At 47.7% G+C, this 20,865-nt stretch overlaps 34 non-coding genes across 34 annotated transcripts; all 34 read right to left on the minus strand.

Annotated features, from left to right (window-relative positions):
* Positions 1–349: 349 nt before the first annotated feature.
* On the minus strand, positions 350–421 carry Trnat-agu (transfer RNA threonine (anticodon AGU)). Its single transcript has one exon. It is a non-coding gene; the product is annotated as a tRNA-Thr (tRNA).
* Positions 422–742: 321 nt separating this feature from the next.
* On the minus strand, positions 743–815 carry Trnak-cuu (transfer RNA lysine (anticodon CUU)). The gene has a single exon. It is a non-coding gene; the product is annotated as a tRNA-Lys (tRNA).
* Positions 816–1,254: 439 nt separating this feature from the next.
* On the minus strand, positions 1,255–1,327 carry Trnaq-uug (transfer RNA glutamine (anticodon UUG)). Its single transcript has one exon. It is a non-coding gene; the product is annotated as a tRNA-Gln (tRNA).
* A 542-nt stretch (positions 1,328–1,869) lies between these two features.
* Trnat-agu (transfer RNA threonine (anticodon AGU)) lies at positions 1,870–1,941 on the minus strand. Its single transcript has one exon. It is a non-coding gene; the product is annotated as a tRNA-Thr (tRNA).
* Positions 1,942–2,262: 321 nt separating this feature from the next.
* Positions 2,263–2,335, minus strand: Trnak-cuu (transfer RNA lysine (anticodon CUU)). The gene has a single exon. It is a non-coding gene; the product is annotated as a tRNA-Lys (tRNA).
* A 439-nt stretch (positions 2,336–2,774) lies between these two features.
* On the minus strand, positions 2,775–2,847 carry Trnaq-uug (transfer RNA glutamine (anticodon UUG)). The gene has a single exon. It is a non-coding gene; the product is annotated as a tRNA-Gln (tRNA).
* A 542-nt stretch (positions 2,848–3,389) lies between these two features.
* Positions 3,390–3,461, minus strand: Trnat-agu (transfer RNA threonine (anticodon AGU)). The gene has a single exon. It is a non-coding gene; the product is annotated as a tRNA-Thr (tRNA).
* Positions 3,462–4,294: 833 nt separating this feature from the next.
* On the minus strand, positions 4,295–4,367 carry Trnaq-uug (transfer RNA glutamine (anticodon UUG)). Its single transcript has one exon. It is a non-coding gene; the product is annotated as a tRNA-Gln (tRNA).
* A 542-nt stretch (positions 4,368–4,909) lies between these two features.
* Positions 4,910–4,981, minus strand: Trnat-agu (transfer RNA threonine (anticodon AGU)). The gene has a single exon. It is a non-coding gene; the product is annotated as a tRNA-Thr (tRNA).
* Positions 4,982–5,302: 321 nt separating this feature from the next.
* On the minus strand, positions 5,303–5,375 carry Trnak-cuu (transfer RNA lysine (anticodon CUU)). Its single transcript has one exon. It is a non-coding gene; the product is annotated as a tRNA-Lys (tRNA).
* A 439-nt stretch (positions 5,376–5,814) lies between these two features.
* On the minus strand, positions 5,815–5,887 carry Trnaq-uug (transfer RNA glutamine (anticodon UUG)). The gene has a single exon. It is a non-coding gene; the product is annotated as a tRNA-Gln (tRNA).
* Positions 5,888–6,429: 542 nt separating this feature from the next.
* Positions 6,430–6,501, minus strand: Trnat-agu (transfer RNA threonine (anticodon AGU)). The gene has a single exon. It is a non-coding gene; the product is annotated as a tRNA-Thr (tRNA).
* Positions 6,502–6,822: 321 nt separating this feature from the next.
* On the minus strand, positions 6,823–6,895 carry Trnak-cuu (transfer RNA lysine (anticodon CUU)). The gene has a single exon. It is a non-coding gene; the product is annotated as a tRNA-Lys (tRNA).
* A 439-nt stretch (positions 6,896–7,334) lies between these two features.
* On the minus strand, positions 7,335–7,407 carry Trnaq-uug (transfer RNA glutamine (anticodon UUG)). The gene has a single exon. It is a non-coding gene; the product is annotated as a tRNA-Gln (tRNA).
* Positions 7,408–7,949: 542 nt separating this feature from the next.
* Positions 7,950–8,021, minus strand: Trnat-agu (transfer RNA threonine (anticodon AGU)). The gene has a single exon. It is a non-coding gene; the product is annotated as a tRNA-Thr (tRNA).
* Positions 8,022–8,342: 321 nt separating this feature from the next.
* Positions 8,343–8,415, minus strand: Trnak-cuu (transfer RNA lysine (anticodon CUU)). The gene has a single exon. It is a non-coding gene; the product is annotated as a tRNA-Lys (tRNA).
* Positions 8,416–8,854: 439 nt separating this feature from the next.
* Trnaq-uug (transfer RNA glutamine (anticodon UUG)) lies at positions 8,855–8,927 on the minus strand. Its single transcript has one exon. It is a non-coding gene; the product is annotated as a tRNA-Gln (tRNA).
* Positions 8,928–9,469: 542 nt separating this feature from the next.
* Trnat-agu (transfer RNA threonine (anticodon AGU)) lies at positions 9,470–9,541 on the minus strand. The gene has a single exon. It is a non-coding gene; the product is annotated as a tRNA-Thr (tRNA).
* Positions 9,542–9,862: 321 nt separating this feature from the next.
* On the minus strand, positions 9,863–9,935 carry Trnak-cuu (transfer RNA lysine (anticodon CUU)). The gene has a single exon. It is a non-coding gene; the product is annotated as a tRNA-Lys (tRNA).
* A 439-nt stretch (positions 9,936–10,374) lies between these two features.
* Positions 10,375–10,447, minus strand: Trnae-uuc (transfer RNA glutamic acid (anticodon UUC)). Its single transcript has one exon. It is a non-coding gene; the product is annotated as a tRNA-Glu (tRNA).
* Positions 10,448–10,989: 542 nt separating this feature from the next.
* Trnat-agu (transfer RNA threonine (anticodon AGU)) lies at positions 10,990–11,061 on the minus strand. The gene has a single exon. It is a non-coding gene; the product is annotated as a tRNA-Thr (tRNA).
* An 819-nt stretch (positions 11,062–11,880) lies between these two features.
* Trnaq-uug (transfer RNA glutamine (anticodon UUG)) lies at positions 11,881–11,953 on the minus strand. The gene has a single exon. It is a non-coding gene; the product is annotated as a tRNA-Gln (tRNA).
* A 536-nt stretch (positions 11,954–12,489) lies between these two features.
* On the minus strand, positions 12,490–12,561 carry Trnat-agu (transfer RNA threonine (anticodon AGU)). Its single transcript has one exon. It is a non-coding gene; the product is annotated as a tRNA-Thr (tRNA).
* Positions 12,562–12,882: 321 nt separating this feature from the next.
* Positions 12,883–12,955, minus strand: Trnak-cuu (transfer RNA lysine (anticodon CUU)). Its single transcript has one exon. It is a non-coding gene; the product is annotated as a tRNA-Lys (tRNA).
* A 1,056-nt stretch (positions 12,956–14,011) lies between these two features.
* On the minus strand, positions 14,012–14,083 carry Trnat-agu (transfer RNA threonine (anticodon AGU)). The gene has a single exon. It is a non-coding gene; the product is annotated as a tRNA-Thr (tRNA).
* Positions 14,084–14,404: 321 nt separating this feature from the next.
* Trnak-cuu (transfer RNA lysine (anticodon CUU)) lies at positions 14,405–14,477 on the minus strand. Its single transcript has one exon. It is a non-coding gene; the product is annotated as a tRNA-Lys (tRNA).
* Positions 14,478–15,533: 1,056 nt separating this feature from the next.
* Positions 15,534–15,605, minus strand: Trnat-agu (transfer RNA threonine (anticodon AGU)). Its single transcript has one exon. It is a non-coding gene; the product is annotated as a tRNA-Thr (tRNA).
* Positions 15,606–15,926: 321 nt separating this feature from the next.
* Positions 15,927–15,999, minus strand: Trnak-cuu (transfer RNA lysine (anticodon CUU)). Its single transcript has one exon. It is a non-coding gene; the product is annotated as a tRNA-Lys (tRNA).
* A 1,053-nt stretch (positions 16,000–17,052) lies between these two features.
* Positions 17,053–17,124, minus strand: Trnat-agu (transfer RNA threonine (anticodon AGU)). The gene has a single exon. It is a non-coding gene; the product is annotated as a tRNA-Thr (tRNA).
* Positions 17,125–17,445: 321 nt separating this feature from the next.
* On the minus strand, positions 17,446–17,518 carry Trnak-cuu (transfer RNA lysine (anticodon CUU)). The gene has a single exon. It is a non-coding gene; the product is annotated as a tRNA-Lys (tRNA).
* Positions 17,519–18,571: 1,053 nt separating this feature from the next.
* Positions 18,572–18,643, minus strand: Trnat-agu (transfer RNA threonine (anticodon AGU)). The gene has a single exon. It is a non-coding gene; the product is annotated as a tRNA-Thr (tRNA).
* Positions 18,644–18,964: 321 nt separating this feature from the next.
* Positions 18,965–19,037, minus strand: Trnak-cuu (transfer RNA lysine (anticodon CUU)). The gene has a single exon. It is a non-coding gene; the product is annotated as a tRNA-Lys (tRNA).
* A 1,053-nt stretch (positions 19,038–20,090) lies between these two features.
* On the minus strand, positions 20,091–20,162 carry Trnat-agu (transfer RNA threonine (anticodon AGU)). Its single transcript has one exon. It is a non-coding gene; the product is annotated as a tRNA-Thr (tRNA).
* Positions 20,163–20,483: 321 nt separating this feature from the next.
* Positions 20,484–20,556, minus strand: Trnak-cuu (transfer RNA lysine (anticodon CUU)). The gene has a single exon. It is a non-coding gene; the product is annotated as a tRNA-Lys (tRNA).
* Between the last annotated feature and the right edge of the window lie 309 nt (positions 20,557–20,865).

The raw sequence follows: 20,865 nt of genomic DNA on the forward strand, positions 1-20,865 counted from the left end.
AGCTTCAATCGCTTACTGCCATCTCAGTCGGTTGCAGAAGGTACCTCACCATATGTCATACAATGGCGAGTTGCCGCTATTACCAAAGCGGCGGCGGCGCCGACGACGACGACAGCCGCGAGGGTCTCTACCAGGGGTAGAAATTACTTCACAAGAACTAAGTATTTCACGTCGGCATTCTCCAGAGACTGCCAAAAGCAGCAGTTTCTGGTGCCTACTTTAATAGCACCTTTCGCACTTTTCATTTGCGAGAGAATTTCTTAAATACCGCACCCATTCATAATTGTTTTTATTCTTGACCGCTTTTTTCGAAAGGGCTACGGTAGAAGGGGCTGTTACAAAATTCGTTTGCCTCCTGTGAGGATCGAACTCACGACCTCTGGTTTACTAGACCAGCGCTCTGCCACTGAGCTAGGGAGGCGCCGCCTAGTGCACTTTTCGGGTACTTTATTCTAATGGAGTAGTGAATCGGAGCCCTTCAGCTGGAAACGCACCGCATTAGCGACCATTATTTGTATTTAGTTAGCACAGCTGCTCCTTTCCTACACATCTCACACGATATCGATGTACACCTAAAATTCCAAAACAACACATTTATTTCATTTCAGAGTTACTTTCAGCTTCAAAAACCATTCCTCTAATATTCATACGAAGCTAGGCATCGTCGTAACCCGTTACGTTTATTACGCAAGGCTCACGAGAGGGGCGCAGGTTGCATGCGCGTAGACACAAAATTTTGCGCCGCCCAGCGTGGGGCTCGAACCCACGACCCTGAGATTAAGAGTCTCATGCTCTACCGACTGAGCTAGCCGGGCTCCACACAACGCGTTACGAGCCATACAATACTTATGGGACCTGCGACCATCTATGGAAGGCCCTTTTCACTACAGCTTGTTTCCTGCTGCCACAAACGAGCTACAATCCTATTCAATGAAAAATTGTCTCCGAAAGGAATCAAATCTACTTGAAATGATACGTGGCTATCAGCACCGTTATTCAACACACATGCTCGACTGTGCGCAGACGCCTGTGGCGTAGATCTTGGGTCCTGAATCAGACGCAGTAGTTCCAACAAAAACTCTCCTGATCGGCACAGTGCCGAAAATTTCGCTACAGAACCCCCTTGTCTTGCTTGTGCTTCAGGTAGACGCCGGTTTGCAGCCAGGAAGCGGGCAGGAGCAACTTTCAACTAGTTTTGTAGTACTCAAACAACACAGTAAAACAGCATGCATCTTTTGCAGAACTGGAAAAAGTCGACCGTGACAGGATTCGAACCTGCAATCTTCGGATCCAAAGTCCGACGCCTTATCCATTAGGCCACACGGTCACTGGCGCAATGTGCTTACCCACACACACCTCATTTTCGCCATTTGTGCGCTTGCCGGAATGAATTTCCCATCTTTGACGCAATTCTCCATCTCCAATTTCAGTACTAAAAATGCGACGCTACTTCTTGCTGTGTCCCATCGCAAGTTACATTCAAGCCCTTATGACGCTCATCAAACAAGAGGTTGCAAATCAGCTTCAATCGCTTACTGCCATCTCAGTCGGTTGCAGAAGGTACCTCACCATATGTCATACAATGGCGAGTTGCCGCTATTACCAAAGCGGCGGCGGCGCCGACGACGACGACAGCCGCGAGGGTCTCTACCAGGGGTAGAAATTACTTCACAAGAACTAAGTATTTCACGTCGGCATTCTCCAGAGACTGCCACAAGCAGCAGTTTCGGGTGCCTACTTTAATAGCACCTTTCGCACTTTTCATTTGCGAGAGAAATTCTTAAATACCGCACCCATTCATAATTGTTTTTATTCTTGACCGCTTTTTTCGAAAGGGCTACGGTAGAAGGGGCTGTTACAAAATTCATTTGCCTCCTGTGAGGATCGAACTCACGACCTCTGGTTTACTAGACCAGCGCTCTGCCACTGAGCTAAGGAGGCGCCGCCTAGTGCAGTTTTCGGGTACTTTATTCTAATGGAGTAGTGAATCGGAGCCCTTCAGCTGGAAACGCACCGCATTAGCGACCATTATTTGTATTTAGTTAGCACAGCTGCTCCTTTCCTACACATCTCACACGATATCGATGTACACCTAAAATTCCAAAACAACACATTTATTTCATTTCAGAGTTACTTTCAGCTTCAAAAACCATTCCTCTGATATTCATACGAAGCTAGGCATCGTCATAACCCGTTACGTTTATTACGCAAGGCTCACGAGAGGGGCGCAGGTTGCATGCGCGTAGACACAAAATTCTGCGCCGCCCAGCGTGGGGCTCGAACCCACGACCCTGAGATTAAGAGTCTCATGCTCTACCGACTGAGCTAGCCGGGCTCCACACAACGCGTTACGAGCCATACAATACTTATGGGACCTGCGACCATCTATGGAAGGCCCTTGTCACTACAGCTTGTTTCCTGCTGCCACAAACGAGCTACAATCCTATTCAATGAAAAATTGTCTCCGAAAGGAATCAAATCTACTTGAAATGATACGTGGCTATCAGCACCGTTATTCAACACACATGCTCGACTGTGCGCAGACGCCTGTGGCGTAGCTCTTGGGTCCTGAATCAGACGCAGTAGTTCCAACAAAAACTCTCCTGATCGGCACAGTGCCGAAAATTTCGCTACAGAACCCCCTTGTCTTGCTTGTGCTTCAGGTAGACGCCGGTTTGCAGCCAGGAAGCGGGCAGGAGCAACTTTCAACTAGTTTTGTAGTACTCAAACAACACAGTAAAACAGCATGCATCTTTTGCAGAACTGGAAAAAGTCGACCGTGACAGGATTCGAACCTGCAATCTTCGGATCCAAAGTCCGACGCCTTATCCATTAGGCCACACGGTCACTGGCGCAATGTGCTTACCCACACACACCTCATTTTCGCCATTTGTGCGCTTGCCGGAATGAATTTCCCATCTTTGACGCAATTCTCCATCTCCAATTTCAGTACTAAAAATGCGACGCTACTTCTTGCTGTGTCCCATCGCAAGTTACATTCAAGCCCTTATGACGCTCATCAAACAAGAGGTTGCAAATCAGCTTCAATCGCTTACTGCCATCTCAGTCGGTTGCAGAAGGTACCTCACCATATGTCATACAATGGCGAGTTGCCGCTATTACCAAAGCGGCGGCGGCGCCGACGACGACGACAGCCGCGAGGGTCTCTACCAGGGGTAGAAATTACTTCACAAGAACTAAGTATTTCACGTCGGCATTCTCCAGAGACTGCCAAAAGCAGCAGTTTCTGGTGCCTACTTTAATAGCACCTTTCGCACTTTTTATTTGCGAGAGAATTTCTTAAATACCGCACCCATTCATAATTTTTTTTATTCTTGACCGGTTTTTTCGAAAGGGCTACGGTAGAAGGGGCTGTTACAAAATTCGTTTGCCTCCTGTGAGGATCGAACTCACGACCTCTGGTTTACTAGACCAGCGCTCTGCCACTGAGCTAAGGAGGCGCCGCCTAGTGCACTTTTCGGGTACTTTATTCTAATGGAGTAGTGAATCGGAGCCCTTCAGCTGGAAACGCACCGCATTAGCGACCATTATTTGTATTTAGTTAGCACAGCTGCTCCTTTCCTACACATCTCACACGATATCGATGTACACCTAAAATTCCAAAACAACACATTTATTTCATTTCAGAGTTACTTTCAGCTTCAAAAACCATTCCTCTAATATTCATACGAAGCTAGGCATCGTCGTAACCCGTTACGTTTATTACGCAAGGCTCACGAGAGGGGCGCAGGTTGCATGCGCGTAGACACAAAATTTTGCGCCGCCCAGCGTGGGGCTCGAACCCACGACCCTGAGATTAAGAGTGTCATGCTCTACCGACTGAGATAGCCGTTCTCCACACAACGCGTTACGAGCCATACAATACTTATGGGACCTGCGACCATCTATGGAAGGCCCTTTTCACTACAGCTTGTTTCCTGCTGCCACAAACGAGCTACAATCCTATTCAATGAAAAATTGTCTCCGAAAGGAATCAAATCTACTTGAAATGATACGTGGCTATCAGCACCGTTATTCAACACACATGCTCGACTGTGCGCAGACGCCTGTGGCGTAGATCTTGGGTCCTGAATCAGACGCAGTAGTTCCAACAAAAACTCTCCTGATCGGCACAGTGCCGAAAATTTCGCTACAGAACCCCCTTGTCTTGCTTGTGCTTCAGGTAGACGCCGGTTTGCAGCCAGGAAGCGGGCAGGAGCAACTTTCAACTAGTTTTGTAGTACTCAAACAACACAGTAAAACAGCATGCATCTTTTGCAGAACTGGAAAAAGTCGACCGTGACAGGATTCGAACCTGCAATCTTCGGATCCAAAGTCCGACGCCTTATCCATTAGGCCACACGGTCACTGGCGCAATGTGCTTACCCACACACACCTCATTTTCGCCATTTGTGCGCTTGCCGGAATGAATTTCCCATCTTTGACGCAATTCTCCATCTCCAATTTCAGTACTAAAAATGCGACGCTACTTCTTGCTGTGTCCCATCGCAAGTTACATTCAAGCCCTTATGACGCTCATCAAACAAGAGGTTGCAAATCAGCTTCAATCGCTTACTGCCATCTCAGTCGGTTGCAGAAGGTACCTCACCATATGTCATACAATGGCGAGTTGCCGCTATTACCAAAGCGGCGGCGGCGCCGACGACGACGACAGCCGCGAGGGTCTCTACCAGGGGTAGAAATTACTTCACAAGAACTAAGTATTTCACGTCGGCATTCTCCAGAGACTGCCACAAGCAGCAGTTTCGGGTGCCTACTTTAATAGCACCTTTCGCACTTTTCATTTGCGAGAGAAATTCTTAAATACCGCACCCATTCATAATTTTTTTTATTCTTGACCGCTTTTTTCGAAAGGGCTACGGTAGAAGGGGCTGTTACAAAATTCGTTTGCCTCCTGTGAGGATCGAACTCACGACCTCTGGTTTACTAGACCAGCGCTCTGCCACTGAGCTAAGGAGGCGCCGCCTAGTGCAGTTTTCGGGTACTTTATTCTAATGGAGTAGTGAATCGGAGCCCTTCAGCTGGAAACGCACCGCATTAGCGACCATTATTTGTATTTAGTTAGCACAGCTGCTCCTTTCCTACACATCTCACACGATATCGATGTACACCTAAAATTCCAAAACAACACATTTATTTCATTTCAGAGTTACTTTCAGCTTCAAAAACCATTCCTCTGATATTCATCGTCATCTAGGCATCGTCATAACCCGTTACGTTTATTACGCAAGGCTCACGAGAGGGGCGCAGGTTGCATGCGCGTAGACACAAAATTCTGCGCCGCCCAGCGTGGGGCTCGAACCCACGACCCTGAGATTAAGAGTCTCATGCTCTACCGACTGAGCTAGCCGGGCTCCACACAACGCGTTACGAGCCATACAATACTTATGGGACCTGCGACCATCTATGGAAGGCCCTTGTCACTACAGCTTGTTTCCTGCTGCCACAAACGAGCTACAATCCTATTCAATGAAAAATTGTCTCCGAAAGGAATCAAATCTACTTGAAATGATACGTGGCTATCAGCACCGTTATTCAACACACATGCTCGACTGTGCGCAGACGCCTGTGGCGTAGCTCTTGGGTCCTGAATCAGACGCAGTAGTTCCAACAAAAACTCTCCTGATCGGCACAGTGCCGAAAATTTCGCTACAGAACCCCCTTGTCTTGCTTGTGCTTCAGGTAGACGCCGGTTTGCAGCCAGGAAGCGGGCAGGAGCAACTTTCAACTAGTTTTGTAGTACTCAAACAACACAGTAAAACAGCATGCATCTTTTGCAGAACTGGAAAAAGTCGACCGTGACAGGATTCGAACCTGCAATCTTCGGATCCAAAGTCCGACGCCTTATCCATTAGGCCACACGGTCACTGGCGCAATGTGCTTACCCACACACACCTCATTTTCGCCATTTGTGCGCTTGCCGGAATGAATTTCCCATCTTTGACGCAATTCTCCATCTCCAATTTCAGTACTAAAAATGCGACGCTACTTCTTGCTGTGTCCCATCGCAAGTTACATTCAAGCCCTTATGACGCTCATCAAACAAGAGGTTGCAAATCAGCTTCAATCGCTTACTGCCATCTCAGTCGGTTGCAGAAGGTACCTCACCATATGTCATACAATGGCGAGTTGCCGCTATTACCAAAGCGGCGGCGGCGCCGACGACGACGACAGCCGCGAGGGTCTCTACCAGGGGTAGAAATTACTTCACAAGAACTAAGTATTTCACGTCGGCATTCTCCAGAGACTGCCAAAAGCAGCAGTTTCTGGTGCCTACTTTAATAGCACCTTTCGCACTTTTTATTTGCGAGAGAATTTCTTAAATACCGCACCCATTCATAATTTTTTTTATTCTTGACCGGTTTTTTCGAAAGGGCTACGGTAGAAGGGGCTGTTACAAAATTCGTTTGCCTCCTGTGAGAATCGAACTCACGACCTCTGGTTTACTAGACCAGCGCTCTGCCACTGAGCTAAGGAGGCGCCGCCTAGTGCACTTTTCGGGTACTTTATTCTAATGGAGTAGTGAATCGGAGCCCTTCAGCTGGAAACGCACCGCATTAGCGACCATTATTTGTATTTAGTTAGCACAGCTGCTCCTTTCCTACACATCTCACACGATATCGATGTACACCTAAAATTCCAAAACAACACATTTATTTCATTTCAGAGTTACTTTCAGCTTCAAAAACCATTCCTCTGATATTCATCGTCATCTAGGCATCGTCATAACCCGTTACGTTTATTACGCAAGGCTCACGAGAGGGGCGCAGGTTGCATGCGCGTAGACACAAAATTCTGCGCCGCCCAGCGTGGGGCTCGAACCCACGACCCTGAGATTAAGAGTCTCATGCTCTACCGACTGAGCTAGCCGGGCTCCACACAACGCGTTACGAGCCATACAATACTTATGGGACCTGCGACCATCTATGGAAGGCCCTTGTCACTACAGCTTGTTTCCTGCTGCCACAAACGAGCTACAATCCTATTCAATGAAAAATTGTCTCCGAAAGGAATCAAATCTACTTGAAATGATACGTGGCTATCAGCACCGTTATTCAACACACATGCTCGACTGTGCGCAGACGCCTGTGGCGTAGCTCTTGGGTCCTGAATCAGACGCAGTAGTTCCAACAAAAACTCTCCTGATCGGCACAGTGCCGAAAATTTCGCTACAGAACCCCCTTGTCTTGCTTGTGCTTCAGGTAGACGCCGGTTTGCAGCCAGGAAGCGGGCAGGAGCAACTTTCAACTAGTTTTGTAGTACTCAAACAACACAGTAAAACAGCATGCATCTTTTGCAGAACTGGAAAAAGTCGACCGTGACAGGATTCGAACCTGCAATCTTCGGATCCAAAGTCCGACGCCTTATCCATTAGGCCACACGGTCACTGGCGCAATGTGCTTACCCACACACACCTCATTTTCGCCATTTGTGCGCTTGCCGGAATGAATTTCCCATCTTTGACGCAATTCTCCATCTCCAATTTCAGTACTAAAAATGCGACGCTACTTCTTGCTGTGTCCCATCGCAAGTTACATTCAAGCCCTTATGACGCTCATCAAACAAGAGGTTGCAAATCAGCTTCAATCGCTTACTGCCATCTCAGTCGGTTGCAGAAGGTACCTCACCATATGTCATACAATGGCGAGTTGCCGCTATTACCAAAGCGGCGGCGGCGCCGACGACGACGACAGCCGCGAGGGTCTCTACCAGGGGTAGAAATTACTTCACAAGAACTAAGTATTTCACGTCGGCATTCTCCAGAGACTGCCAAAAGCAGCAGTTTCTGGTGCCTACTTTAATAGCACCTTTCGCACTTTTTATTTGCGAGAGAATTTCTTAAATACCGCACCCATTCATAATTTTTTTTATTCTTGACCGGTTTTTTCGAAAGGGCTACGGTAGAAGGGGCTGTTACAAAATTCGTTTGCCTCCTGTGAGAATCGAACTCACGACCTCTGGTTTACTAGACCAGCGCTCTGCCACTGAGCTAAGGAGGCGCCGCCTAGTGCACTTTTCGGGTACTTTATTCTAATGGAGTAGTGAATCGGAGCCCTTCAGCTGGAAACGCACCGCATTAGCGACCATTATTTGTATTTAGTTAGCACAGCTGCTCCTTTCCTACACATCTCACACGATATCGATGTACACCTAAAATTCCAAAACAACACATTTATTTCATTTCAGAGTTACTTTCAGCTTCAAAAACCATTCCTCTGATATTCATCGTCATCTAGGCATCGTCATAACCCGTTACGTTTATTACGCAAGGCTCACGAGAGGGGCGCAGGTTGCATGCGCGTAGACACAAAATTCTGCGCCGCCCAGCGTGGGGCTCGAACCCACGACCCTGAGATTAAGAGTCTCATGCTCTACCGACTGAGCTAGCCGGGCTCCACACAACGCGTTACGAGCCATACAATACTTATGGGACCTGCGACCATCTATGGAAGGCCCTTGTCACTACAGCTTGTTTCCTGCTGCCACAAACGAGCTACAATCCTATTCAATGAAAAATTGTCTCCGAAAGGAATCAAATCTACTTGAAATGATACGTGGCTATCAGCACCGTTATTCAACACACATGCTCGACTGTGCGCAGACGCCTGTGGCGTAGCTCTTGGGTCCTGAATCAGACGCAGTAGTTCCAACAAAAACTCTCCTGATCGGCACAGTGCCGAAAATTTCGCTACAGAACCCCCTTGTCTTGCTTGTGCTTCAGGTAGACGCCGGTTTGCAGCCAGGAAGCGGGCAGGAGCAACTTTCAACTAGTTTTGTAGTACTCAAACAACACAGTAAAACAGCATGCATCTTTTGCAGAACTGGAAAAAGTCGACCGTGACAGGATTCGAACCTGCAATCTTCGGATCCAAAGTCCGACGCCTTATCCATTAGGCCACACGGTCACTGGCGCAATGTGCTTACCCACACACACCTCATTTTCGCCATTTGTGCGCTTGCCGGAATGAATTTCCCATCTTTGACGCAATTCTCCATCTCCAATTTCAGTACTAAAAATGCGACGCTACTTCTTGCTGTGTCCCATCGCAAGTTACATTCAAGCCCTTATGACGCTCATCAAACAAGAGGTTGCAAATCAGCTTCAATCGCTTACTGCCATCTCAGTCGGTTGCAGAAGGTACCTCACCATATGTCATACAATGGCGAGTTGCCGCTATTACCAAAGCGGCGGCGGCGCCGACGACGACGACAGCCGCGAGGGTCTCTACCAGGGGTAGAAATTACTTCACAAGAACTAAGTATTTCACGTCGGCATTCTCCAGAGACTGCCAAAAGCAGCAGTTTCTGGTGCCTACTTTAATAGCACCTTTCGCACTTTTTATTTGCGAGAGAATTTCTTAAATACCGCACCCATTCATAATTTTTTTTATTCTTGACCGGTTTTTTCGAAAGGGCTACGGTAGAAGGGGCTGTTACAAAATTCGTTTGCCTCCTGTGAGAATCGAACTCACGACCTCTGGTTTACTAGACCAGCGCTCTGCCACTGAGCTAAGGAGGCGCCGCCTAGTGCACTTTTCGGGTACTTTATTCTAATGGAGTAGTGAATCGGAGCCCTTCAGCTGGAAACGCACCGCATTAGCGACCATTATTTGTATTTAGTTAGCACAGCTGCTCCTTTCCTACACATCTCACACGATATCGATGTACACCTAAAATTCCAAAACAACACATTTATTTCATTTCAGAGTTACTTTCAGCTTCAAAAACCATTCCTCTAATATTCATACGAAGCTAGGCATCGTCGTAACCCGTTACGTTTATTACGCAAGGCTCACGAGAGGGGCGCAGGTTGCATGCGCGTAGACACAAAATTTTGCGCCGCCCAGCGTGGGGCTCGAACCCACGACCCTGAGATTAAGAGTCTCATGCTCTACCGACTGAGATAGCCGTTCTCCACACAACGCGTTACGAGCCATACAATACTTATGGGACCTGCGACCATCTATGGAAGGCCCTTTTCACTACAGCTTGTTTCCTGCTGCCACAAACGAGCTACAATCCTATTCAATGAAAAATTGTCTCCGAAAGGAATCAAATCTACTTGAAATGATACGTGGCTATCAGCACCGTTATTCAACACACATGCTCGACTGTGCGCAGACGCCTGTGGCGTAGATCTTGGGTCCTGAATCAGACGCAGTAGTTCCAACAAAAACTCTCCTGATCGGCACAGTGCCGAAAATTTCGCTACAGAACCCCCTTGTCTTGCTTGTGCTTCAGGTAGACGCCGGTTTGCAGCCAGGAAGCGGGCAGGAGCAACTTTCAACTAGTTTTGTAGTACTCAAACAACACAGTAAAACAGCATGCATCTTTTGCAGAACTGGAAAAAGTCGACCGTGACAGGATTCGAACCTGCAATCTTCGGATCGAAAGTCCGACGCCTTATCCATTAGGCCACACGGTCACTGGCGCAATGTGCTTACCCACACACACCTCATTTTCGCCATTTGTGCGCTTGCCGGAATGAATTTCCCATCTTTGACGCAATTCTCCATCTCCAATTTCAGTACTAAAAATGCGACGCTACTTCTTGCTGTGTCCCATCGCAAGTTACATTCAAGCCCTTATGACGCTCATCAAACAAGAGGTTGCAAATCAGCTTCAATCGCTTACTGCCATCTCAGTCGGTTGCAGAAGGTACCTCACCATATGTCATACAATGGCGAGTTGCCGCTATTACCAAAGCGGCGGCGGCGCCGACGACGACGACAGCCGCGAGGGTCTCTACCAGGGGTAGAAATTACTTCACAAGAACTAAGTATTTCACGTCGGCATTCTCCAGAGACTGCCAAAAGCAGCAGTTTCTGGTGCCTACTTTAATAGCACCTTTCGCACTTTTCATTTGCGAGAGAATTTCTTAAATACCGCACCCATTCATAATTTTTTTTATTCTTGACCGGTTTTTTCGAAAGGGCTACGGTAGAAGGGGCTGTTACAAAATTCGTTTGCCTCCTGTGAGGATCGAACTCACGACCTCTGGTTTACTAGACCAGCGCTCTGCCACTGAGCTAAGGAGGCGCCGCCTAGTGCACTTTTCGGGTACTTTATTCTAATGGAGTAGTGAATCGGAGCCCTTCAGCTGGAAACTCACCGCATTAGCGACCATTATTTGTATTTAGTTAGCACAGCTGCTCCTTTCCTACACATCTCACACGATATCGATGTACACCTAAAATTCCAAAACAACACATTTATTTCATTTCAGAGTTACTTTCAGCTTCAAAAACCATTCCTCTAATATTCATACGAAGCTAGGCATCGTCGTAACCCGTTACGTTTATTACGCAAGGCTCACGAGAGGGGCGCAGGTTGCATGCGCGTAGACACAAAATTTTGCGCCGCCCAGGGTGGGGCTCGAACCCACGACCCTCATGCTCTACCGACTGAGCTAGCCGGGCTCCACACAACGCGTTACGAGCCATACAATACTTATGGGACCTGCGACCATCTATGGAAGGCCCTTTTCACTACAGCTTGTTTCCTGCTGCCACAAACGAGCTACAATCCTATTCAATGAAAAATTGTCTCCGAAAGGAATCAAATCTACTTGAAATGATACGTGGCTATCAGCACCGTTATTCAACACACATGCTCGACTGTGCGCAGACGCCTGTGGCGTAGATCTTGGGTCCTGAATCAGACGCAGTAGTTCCAACAAAAACTCTCCTGATCGGCACAGTGCCGAAAATTTCGCTACAGAACCCCCTTGTCTTGCTTGTGCTTCAGGTAGACGCCGGTTTGCAGCCAGGAAGCGGGCAGGAGCAACTTTCAACTAGTTTTGTAGTACTCAAACAACACAGTAAAACAGCATGCATCTTTTGCAGAACTGGAAAAAGTCGACCGTGACAGGATTCGAACCTGCAATCTTCGGATCCAAAGTCCGACGCCTTATCCATTAGGCCACACGGTCACTGGCGCAATGTGCTTACCCACACACACCTCATTTTCGCCATTTGTGCGCTTGCCGGAATGAATTTCCCATCTTTGACGCAATTCTCCATCTCCAATTTCAGTACTAAAAATGCGACGCTACTTCTTGCTGTGTCCCATCGCAAGTTACATTCAAGCCCTTATGACGCTGATCAAACAAGAGGTTGCAAATCAGCTTCAATCGCTTACTGCCATCTCAGTCGGTTGCAGAAGGTACCTCACCATATGTCATACAATGGCGAGTTGCCGCTATTACCAAAGCGGCGGCGGCGCCGACGACAGCCGCGAGGGTCTCTACCAGGGGTAGAAATTACTTCACAAGAACTAAGTATTTCACGTCGGCATTCTCCAGAGACTGCCAAAAGCAGCAGTTTCTGGTGCCTACTTTAATAGCACCTTTCGCACTTTTCATTTGCGAGAGAATTTCTTAAATACCGCACCCATTCATAATTGTTTTTATTCTTGACCGCTTTTTTCGAAAGGGCTACGGTAGAAGGGGCTGTTACAAAATTCGTTTGCCTCCTGTGAGGATCGAACTCACGACCTCTGGTTTACTAGACCAGCGCTCTGCCACTGAGCTAAGGAGGCGCCGCCTAGTGCACTTTTCGGGTACTTTATTCTAATGGAGTAGTGAATCGGAGCCCTTCAGCTGGAAACGCACCGCATTAGCGACCATTATTTGTATTTAGTTAGCACAGCTGCTCCTTTCCTACACATCTCACACGATATCGATGTACACCTAAAATTCCAAAACAACACATTTATTTCATTTCAGAGTTACTTTCAGCTTCAAAAACCATTCCTCTGATATTCATACGAAGCTAGGCATCGTCATAACCCGTTACGTTTATTACGCAAGGCTCACGAGAGGGGCGCAGGTTGCATGCGCGTAGACACAAAATTTTGCGCCGCCCAGCGTGGGGCTCGAACCCACGACCCTGAGATTAAGAGTCTCATGCTCTACCGACTGAGCTAGCCGGGCTCCACACAACGCGTTACGAGCCATACAATACTTATGGGACCTGCGACCATCTATGGAAGGCCCTTTTCACTACAGCTTGTTTCCTGCTGCCACAAACGAGCTACAATCCTATTCAATGAAAAATTGTCTCCGAAAGGAATCAAATCTACTTGAAATGATACGTGGCTATCAGCACCGTTATTCAACACACATGCTCGACTGTGCGCAGACGCCTGTGGCGTAGCTCTTGGGTCCTGAATCAGACGCAGTAGTTCCAACAAAAACTCTCCTGATCGGCACAGTGCCGAAAATTTCGCTACAGAACCCCCTTGTCTTGCTTGTGCTTCAGGTAGACGCCGGTTTGCAGCCAGGAAGCGGGCAGGAGCAACTTTCAACTAGTTTTGTAGTACTCAAACAACACAGTAAAACAGCATGCATCTTTTGCAGAACTGGAAAAAGTCGACCGTGACAGGATTCGAACCTGCAATCTTCGGATCCAAGTCCGACGCCTTATCCATTAGGCCACACGGTCACTGGCGCAATGTGCTTACCCACACACACCTCATTTTCGCCATTTGTGCGCTTGCCGGAATGAATTTCCCATCTTTGACGCAATTCTCCATCTCCAATTTCAGTACTAAAAATGCGACGCTACTTCTTGCTGTGTCCCATCGCAAGTTACATTCAAGCCCTTATGACGCTGATCAAACAAGAGGTTGCAAATCAGCTTCAATCGCTTACTGCCATCTCAGTCGGTTGCAGAAGGTACCTCACCATATGTCATACAATGGCGAGTTGCCGCTATTACCAAAGCGGCGGCGGCGGCGCCGACGACGACGACAGCCGCGAGGGTCTCTACCAGGGGTAGAAATTACTTCACAAGAACTAAGTATTTCACGTCGGCATTCTCCAGAGACTGCCAAAAGCAGCAGTTTCTGGTGCCTACTTTAATAGCACCTTTCGCACTTTTCATTTGCGAGAGAATTTCTTAAATACCGCACCCATTCATAATTTTTTTTATTCTTGACCGGTTTTTTCGAAAGGGCTACGGTAGAAGGGGCTGTTACAAAATTCGTTTGCCTCCTGTGAGGATCGAACTCACGACCTCTGGTTTACTAGACCAGCGCTCTGCCACTGAGCTAAGGAGGCGCCGCCTAGTGCATTTTTCGGGTACTTTATTCTAATGGAGTAGTGAATCGGAGCCCTTCAGCTGGAAACGCACCGCATTAGCGACCATTATTTGTATTTAGTTAGCACAGCTGCTCCTTTCCTACACATCTCACACGATATCGATGTACACCTAAAATTCCAAAACAACACATTTATTTCATTTCAGAGTTACTTTCAGCTTCAAAAACCATTCCTCTGATATTCATACGAAGCTAGGCATCGTCATAACCCGTTACGTTTATTACGCAAGGCTCACGAGAGGGGCGCAGGTTGCATGCGCGTAGACACAAAATTTTGCGCCGCCCAGCGTGGGGCTCGAACCCACGACCCTGAGATTAAGAGTCTCATGCTCTACCGACTGAGCTAGCCGGGCTCCACACAACGCGTTACGAGCCATACAATACTTATGGGACCTGCGACCATCTATGGAAGGCCCTTTTCACTACAGCTTGTTTCCTGCTGCCACAAACGAGCTACAATCCTATTCAATGAAAAATTGTCTCCGAAAGGAATCAAATCTACTTGAAATGATACGTGGCTATCAGCACCGTTATTCAACACACATGCTCGACTGTGCGCAGACGCCTGTGGCGTAGCTCTTGGGTCCTGAATCAGACGCAGTAGTTCCAACAAAAACTCTCCTGATCGGCACAGTGCCGAAAATTTCGCTACAGAACCCCCTTGTCTTGCTTGTGCTTCAGGTAGACGCCGGTTTGCAGCCAGGAAGCGGGCAGGAGCAACTTTCAACTAGTTTTGTAGTACTCAAACAACACAGTAAAACAGCATGCATCTTTTGCAGAACTGGAAAAAGTCGACCGTGACAGGATTCGAACCTGCAATCTTCGGATCCAAGTCCGACGCCTTATCCATTAGGCCACACGGTCACTGGCGCAATGTGCTTACCCACACACACCTCATTTTCGCCATTTGTGCGCTTGCCGGAATGAATTTCCCATCTTTGACGCAATTCTCCATCTCCAATTTCAGTACTAAAAATGCGACGCTACTTCTTGCTGTGTCCCATCGCAAGTTACATTCAAGCCCTTATGACGCTGATCAAACAAGAGGTTGCAAATCAGCTTCAATCGCTTACTGCCATCTCAGTCGGTTGCAGAAGGTACCTCACCATATGTCATACAATGGCGAGTTGCCGCTATTACCAAAGCGGCGGCGGCGGCGCCGACGACGACGACAGCCGCGAGGGTCTCTACCAGGGGTAGAAATTACTTCACAAGAACTAAGTATTTCACGTCGGCATTCTCCAGAGACTGCCAAAAGCAGCAGTTTCTGGTGCCTACTTTAATAGCACCTTTCGCACCTTTCATTTGCGAGAGAAATTCTTAAATACCGCACCCATTCATAATTGTTTTTATTCTTGACCGCTTTTTTCGAAAGGGCTACGGTAGAAGGGGCTGTTACAAAATTCGTTTGCCTCCTGTGAGGATCGAACTCACGACCTCTGGTTTACTAGACCAGCGCTCTGCCACTGAGCTAAGGAGGCGCCGCCTAGTGCATTTTTCGGGTACTTTATTCTAATGGAGTAGTGAATCGGAGCCCTTCAGCTGGAAACGCACCGCATTAGCGACCATTATTTGTATTTAGTTAGCACAGCTGCTCCTTTCCTACACATCTCACACGATATCGATGTACACCTAAAATTCCAAAACAACACATTTATTTCATTTCAGAGTTACTTTCAGCTTCAAAAACCATTCCTCTGATATTCATACGAAGCTAGGCATCGTCATAACCCGTTACGTTTATTACGCAAGGCTCACGAGAGGGGCGCAGGTTGCATGCGCGTAGACACAAAATTTTGCGCCGCCCAGCGTGGGGCTCGAACCCACGACCCTGAGATTAAGAGTCTCATGCTCTACCGACTGAGCTAGCCGGGCTCCACACAACGCGTTACGAGCCATACAATACTTATGGGACCTGCGACCATCTATGGAAGGCCCTTTTCACTACAGCTTGTTTCCTGCTGCCACAAACGAGCTACAATCCTATTCAATGAAAAATTGTCTCCGAAAGGAATCAAATCTACTTGAAATGATACGTGGCTATCAGCACCGTTATTCAACACACATGCTCGACTGTGCGCAGACGCCTGTGGCGTAGCTCTTGGGTCCTGAATCAGACGCAGTAGTTCCAACAAAAACTCTCCTGATCGGCACAGTGCCGAAAATTTCGCTACAGAACCCCCTTGTCTTGCTTGTGCTTCAGGTAGACGCCGGTTTGCAGCCAGGAAGCGGGCAGGAGCAACTTTCAACTAGTTTTGTAGTACTCAAACAACACAGTAAAACAGCATGCATCTTTTGCAGAACTGGAAAAAGTCGACCGTGACAGGATTCGAACCTGCAATCTTCGGATCCAAGTCCGACGCCTTATCCATTAGGCCACACGGTCACTGGCGCAATGTGCTTACCCACACACACCTCATTTTCGCCATTTGTGCGCTTGCCGGAATGAATTTCCCATCTTTGACGCAATTCTCCATCTCCAATTTCAGTACTAAAAATGCGACGCTACTTCTTGCTGTGTCCCATCGCAAGTTACATTCAAGCCCTTATGACGCTGATCAAACAAGAGGTTGCAAATCAGCTTCAATCGCTTACTGCCATCTCAGTCGGTTGCAGAAGGTACCTCACCATATGTCATACAATGGCGAGTTGCCGCTATTACCAAAGCGGCGGCGGCGCCGACGACGACGACAGCCGCGAGGGTCTCTACCAGGGGTAGAAATTACTTCACAAGAACTAAGTATTTCACGTCGGCATTCTCCAGAGACTGCCAAAAGCAGCAGTTTCTGGTGCCTACTTTAATAGCACCTTTCGCACTTTTCATTTGCGAGAGAATTTCTTAAATACCGCACCCATTCATAATTGTTTTTATTCTTGACCGCTTTTTTCGAAAGGGCTACGGTAGAAGGGGCTGTTACAAAATTCGTTTGCCTCCTGTGAGGATCGAACTCACGACCTCTGGTTTACTAGACCAGCGCTCTGCCACTGAGCTAAGGAGGCGCCGCCTAGTGCACTTTTCGGGTACTTTATTCTAATGGAGTAGTGAATCGGAGCCCTTCAGCTGGAAACGCACCGCATTAGCGACCATTATTTGTATTTAGTTAGCACAGCTGCTCCTTTCCTACACATCTCACACGATATCGATGTACACCTAAAATTCCAAAACAACACATTTATTTCATTTCAGAGTTACTTTCAGCTTCAAAAACCATTCCTCTGATATTCATACGAAGCTAGGCATCGTCATAACCCGTTACGTTTATTACGCAAGGCTCACGAGAGGGGCGCAGGTTGCATGCGCGTAGACACAAAATTTTGCGCCGCCCAGCGTGGGGCTCGAACCCACGACCCTGAGATTAAGAGTCTCATGCTCTACCGACTGAGCTAGCCGGGCTCCACACAACGCGTTACGAGCCATACAATACTTATGGGACCTGCGACCATCTATGGAAGGCCCTTTTCACTACAGCTTGTTTCCTGCTGCCACAAACGAGCTACAATCCTATTCAATGAAAAATTGTCTCCGAAAGGAATCAAATCTACTTGAAATGATACGTGGCTATCAGCACCGTTATTCAACACACATGCTCGACTGTGCGCAGACGCCTGTGGCGTAGCTCTTGGGTCCTGAATCAGACGCAGTAGTTCCAACAAAAACTCTCCTGATCGGCACAGTGCCGAAAATTTCGCTACAGAACCCCCTTGTCTTGCTTGTGCTTCAGGTAGACGCCGGTTTGCAGCCAGGAAGCGGGCAGGAGCAACTTTCAACTAGTTTTGTAGTACTCAAACAACACAGTAAAACAGCATGCATCTTTTGCAGAACTGGAAAAAGTCGACCGTGACAGGATTCGAACCTGCAATCTTCGGATCCAAGTCCGACGCCTTATCCATTAGGCCACACGGTCACTGGCGCAATGTGCTTACCCACACACACCTCATTTTCGCCATTTGTGCGCTTGCCGGAATGAATTTCCCATCTTTGACGCAATTCTCCATCTCCAATTTCAGTACTAAAAATGCGACGCTACTTCTTGCTGTGTCCCATCGCAAGTTACATTCAAGCCCTTATGACGCTGATCAAACAAGAGGTTGCAAATCAGCTTCAATCGCTTACTGCCATCTCAGTCGGTTGCAGAAGGTACCTCACCATATGTCATACAATGGCGAGTTGCCGCTATTACCAAAGCGGCGGCGGAGCCGACGACGACGACAGCCGCGAGGGTCTCTACCAGGGGTAGAAATTACTTCACAAGAACTAAGTATTTCACGTCGGCATTCTCCAGAGACTGCCAAAAGCAGCAGTTTCTGGTGCCTACTTTAATAGCACCTTTCGCACTTTTCATTTGCGAGAGAATTTCTTAAATACCGCACCCATTCATAATTGTTTTTATTCTTGACCGCTTTTTTCGAAAGGGCTACGGTAGAAGGGGCTGTTACAAAATTCGTTTGCCTCCTGTGAGGATCGAACTCACGACCTCTGGTTTACTAGACCAGCGCTCTGCCACTGAGCTAAGGAGGCGCCGCCTAGTGCACTTTTCGGGTACTTTATTCTAATGGAGTAGTGAATCGGAGCCCTTCAGCTGGAAACGCACCGCATTAGCGACCATTATTTGTATTTAGTTAGCACAGCTGCTCCTTTCCTACACATCTCACACGATATCGATGTACACCTAAAATTCCAAAACAACACATTTATTTCATTTCAGAGTTACTTTCAGCTTCAAAAACCATTCCTCTGATATTCATACGAAGCTAGGCATCGTCATAACCCGTTACGTTTATTACGCAAGGCTCACGAGAGGGGCGCAGGTTGCATGCGCGTAGACACAAAATTTTGCGCCGCCCAGCGTGGGGCTCGAACCCACGACCCTGAGGTTAAGAGTCTCATGCTCTACCGACTGAGCTAGCCGGGCTCCACACAACGCGTTACGAGCCATACAATACTTATGGGACCTGCGACCATCTATGGAAGGCCCTTTTCACTACAGCTTGTTTCCTGCTGCCACAAACGAGCTACAATCCTATTCAATGAAAAATTGTCTCCGAAAGGAATCAAATCTACTTGAAATGATACGTGGCTATCAGCACCGTTATTCAACACACATGCTCGACTGTGCGCAGACGCCTGTGGCGTAGCTCTTGGGTCCTGAATCAGACGCAGTAGTTCCAACAAAAACTCTCCTGATCGGCACAGTGCCGAAAATTTCGCTACAGAACCCCCTTGTCTTGCTTGTGCTTCAGGTAGACGCCGGTTTGCAGCCAGGAAGCGGGCAGGAGCAACTTTCAACTAGTTTTGTAGTACTCAAACAACACAGTAAAACAGCATGCATCTTTTGCAGAACTGGAAAAAGTCGACCGTGACAGGATTCGAACCTGCAATCTTCGGATCCAAGTCCGACGCCTTATCCATTAGGCCACACGGTCACTGGCGCAATGTGCTTACCCACACACACCTCATTTTCGCCATTTGTGCGCTTGCCGGAATGAATTTCCCATCTTTGACGCAATTCTCCATCTCCTATTTCAGTACTAAAAATGCGACGCTACTTCTTGCTGTGTCCCATCGCAAGTTACATTCAAGCCCTTATGACGCTGATCAAACAAGAGGTTGCAAATCAGCTTCAATCGCTTACTGCCATCTCAGTCGGTTGCAGAAGGTACCTCACCATATGTCATACAATGGCGAGTTGCCGCTATTACCAAAGCGGCGGCGGCGCCGACGACGACGACAGCCGCGAGGGTCTCTACCAGGGGTAGAAATTACTTCACAAGAACTAAGTATTTCACGTCGGCATTCTCCAGAGACTGCCACAAGCAGCAGTTTCTGGTGCCTACTTTAATAGCACCTTTCGCACCTTTCATTTGCGAGAGAAATTCTTAAATACCGCACCCATTCATAATTGTTTTTATTCTTGACCGCTTTTTTCGAAAGGGCTACGGTAGAAGGGGCTGTTACAAAATTCGTTTGCCTCCTGTGAGGATCGAACTCACGACCTCTGGTTTACTAGACCAGCGCTCTGCCACTGAGCTAAGGAGGCGCCGCCTAGTGCACTTTTCGGGTACTTTATTCTAATGGAGTAGTGAATCGGAGCCCTTCAGCTGGAAACGCACCGCATTAGCGACCATTATTTGTATTTAGTTAGCACAGCTGCTCCTTTCCTACACATCTCACACGATATCGATGTACACCTAAAATTCCAAAACAACACATTTATTTCATTTCAGAGTTACTTTCAGCTTCAAAAACCATTCCTCTGATATTCATACGAAGCTAGGCATCGTCATAACCCGTTACGTTTATTACGCAAGGCTCACGAGAGGGGCGCAGGTTGCATGCGCGTAGACACAAAATTTTGCGCCGCCCAGCGTGGGGCTCGAACCCACGACCCTGAGATTAAGAGTCTCATGCTCTACCGACTGAGCTAGCCGGGCTCCACACAAGGCGTTACGAGCCATACAATACTTATGGGACCTGCGACCATCTATGGAAGGCCCTTTTCACTACAGCTTGTTTCCTGCTGCCACAAACGAGCTACAATCCTATTCAATGAAAAATTGTCTCCGAAAGGAATCAAATCTACTTGAAATGATACGTGGCTATCAGCACCGTTATTCAACACACATGCTCGACTGTGCGCAGACGCCTGTGGCGTAGCTCTTGGGTCCTGAATCAGACGCAGTAGTTCCAACAAAAACTCTCCTGATCGGCACAGTGCCGAAAATTTCGCTACAGAACCCCCT

This window comes from Schistocerca serialis, chromosome 7 (assembly GCF_023864345.2).
Source record: "Schistocerca serialis cubense isolate TAMUIC-IGC-003099 chromosome 7, iqSchSeri2.2, whole genome shotgun sequence".
Taxonomy (NCBI): domain Eukaryota; kingdom Metazoa; phylum Arthropoda; class Insecta; order Orthoptera; family Acrididae; genus Schistocerca; species Schistocerca serialis.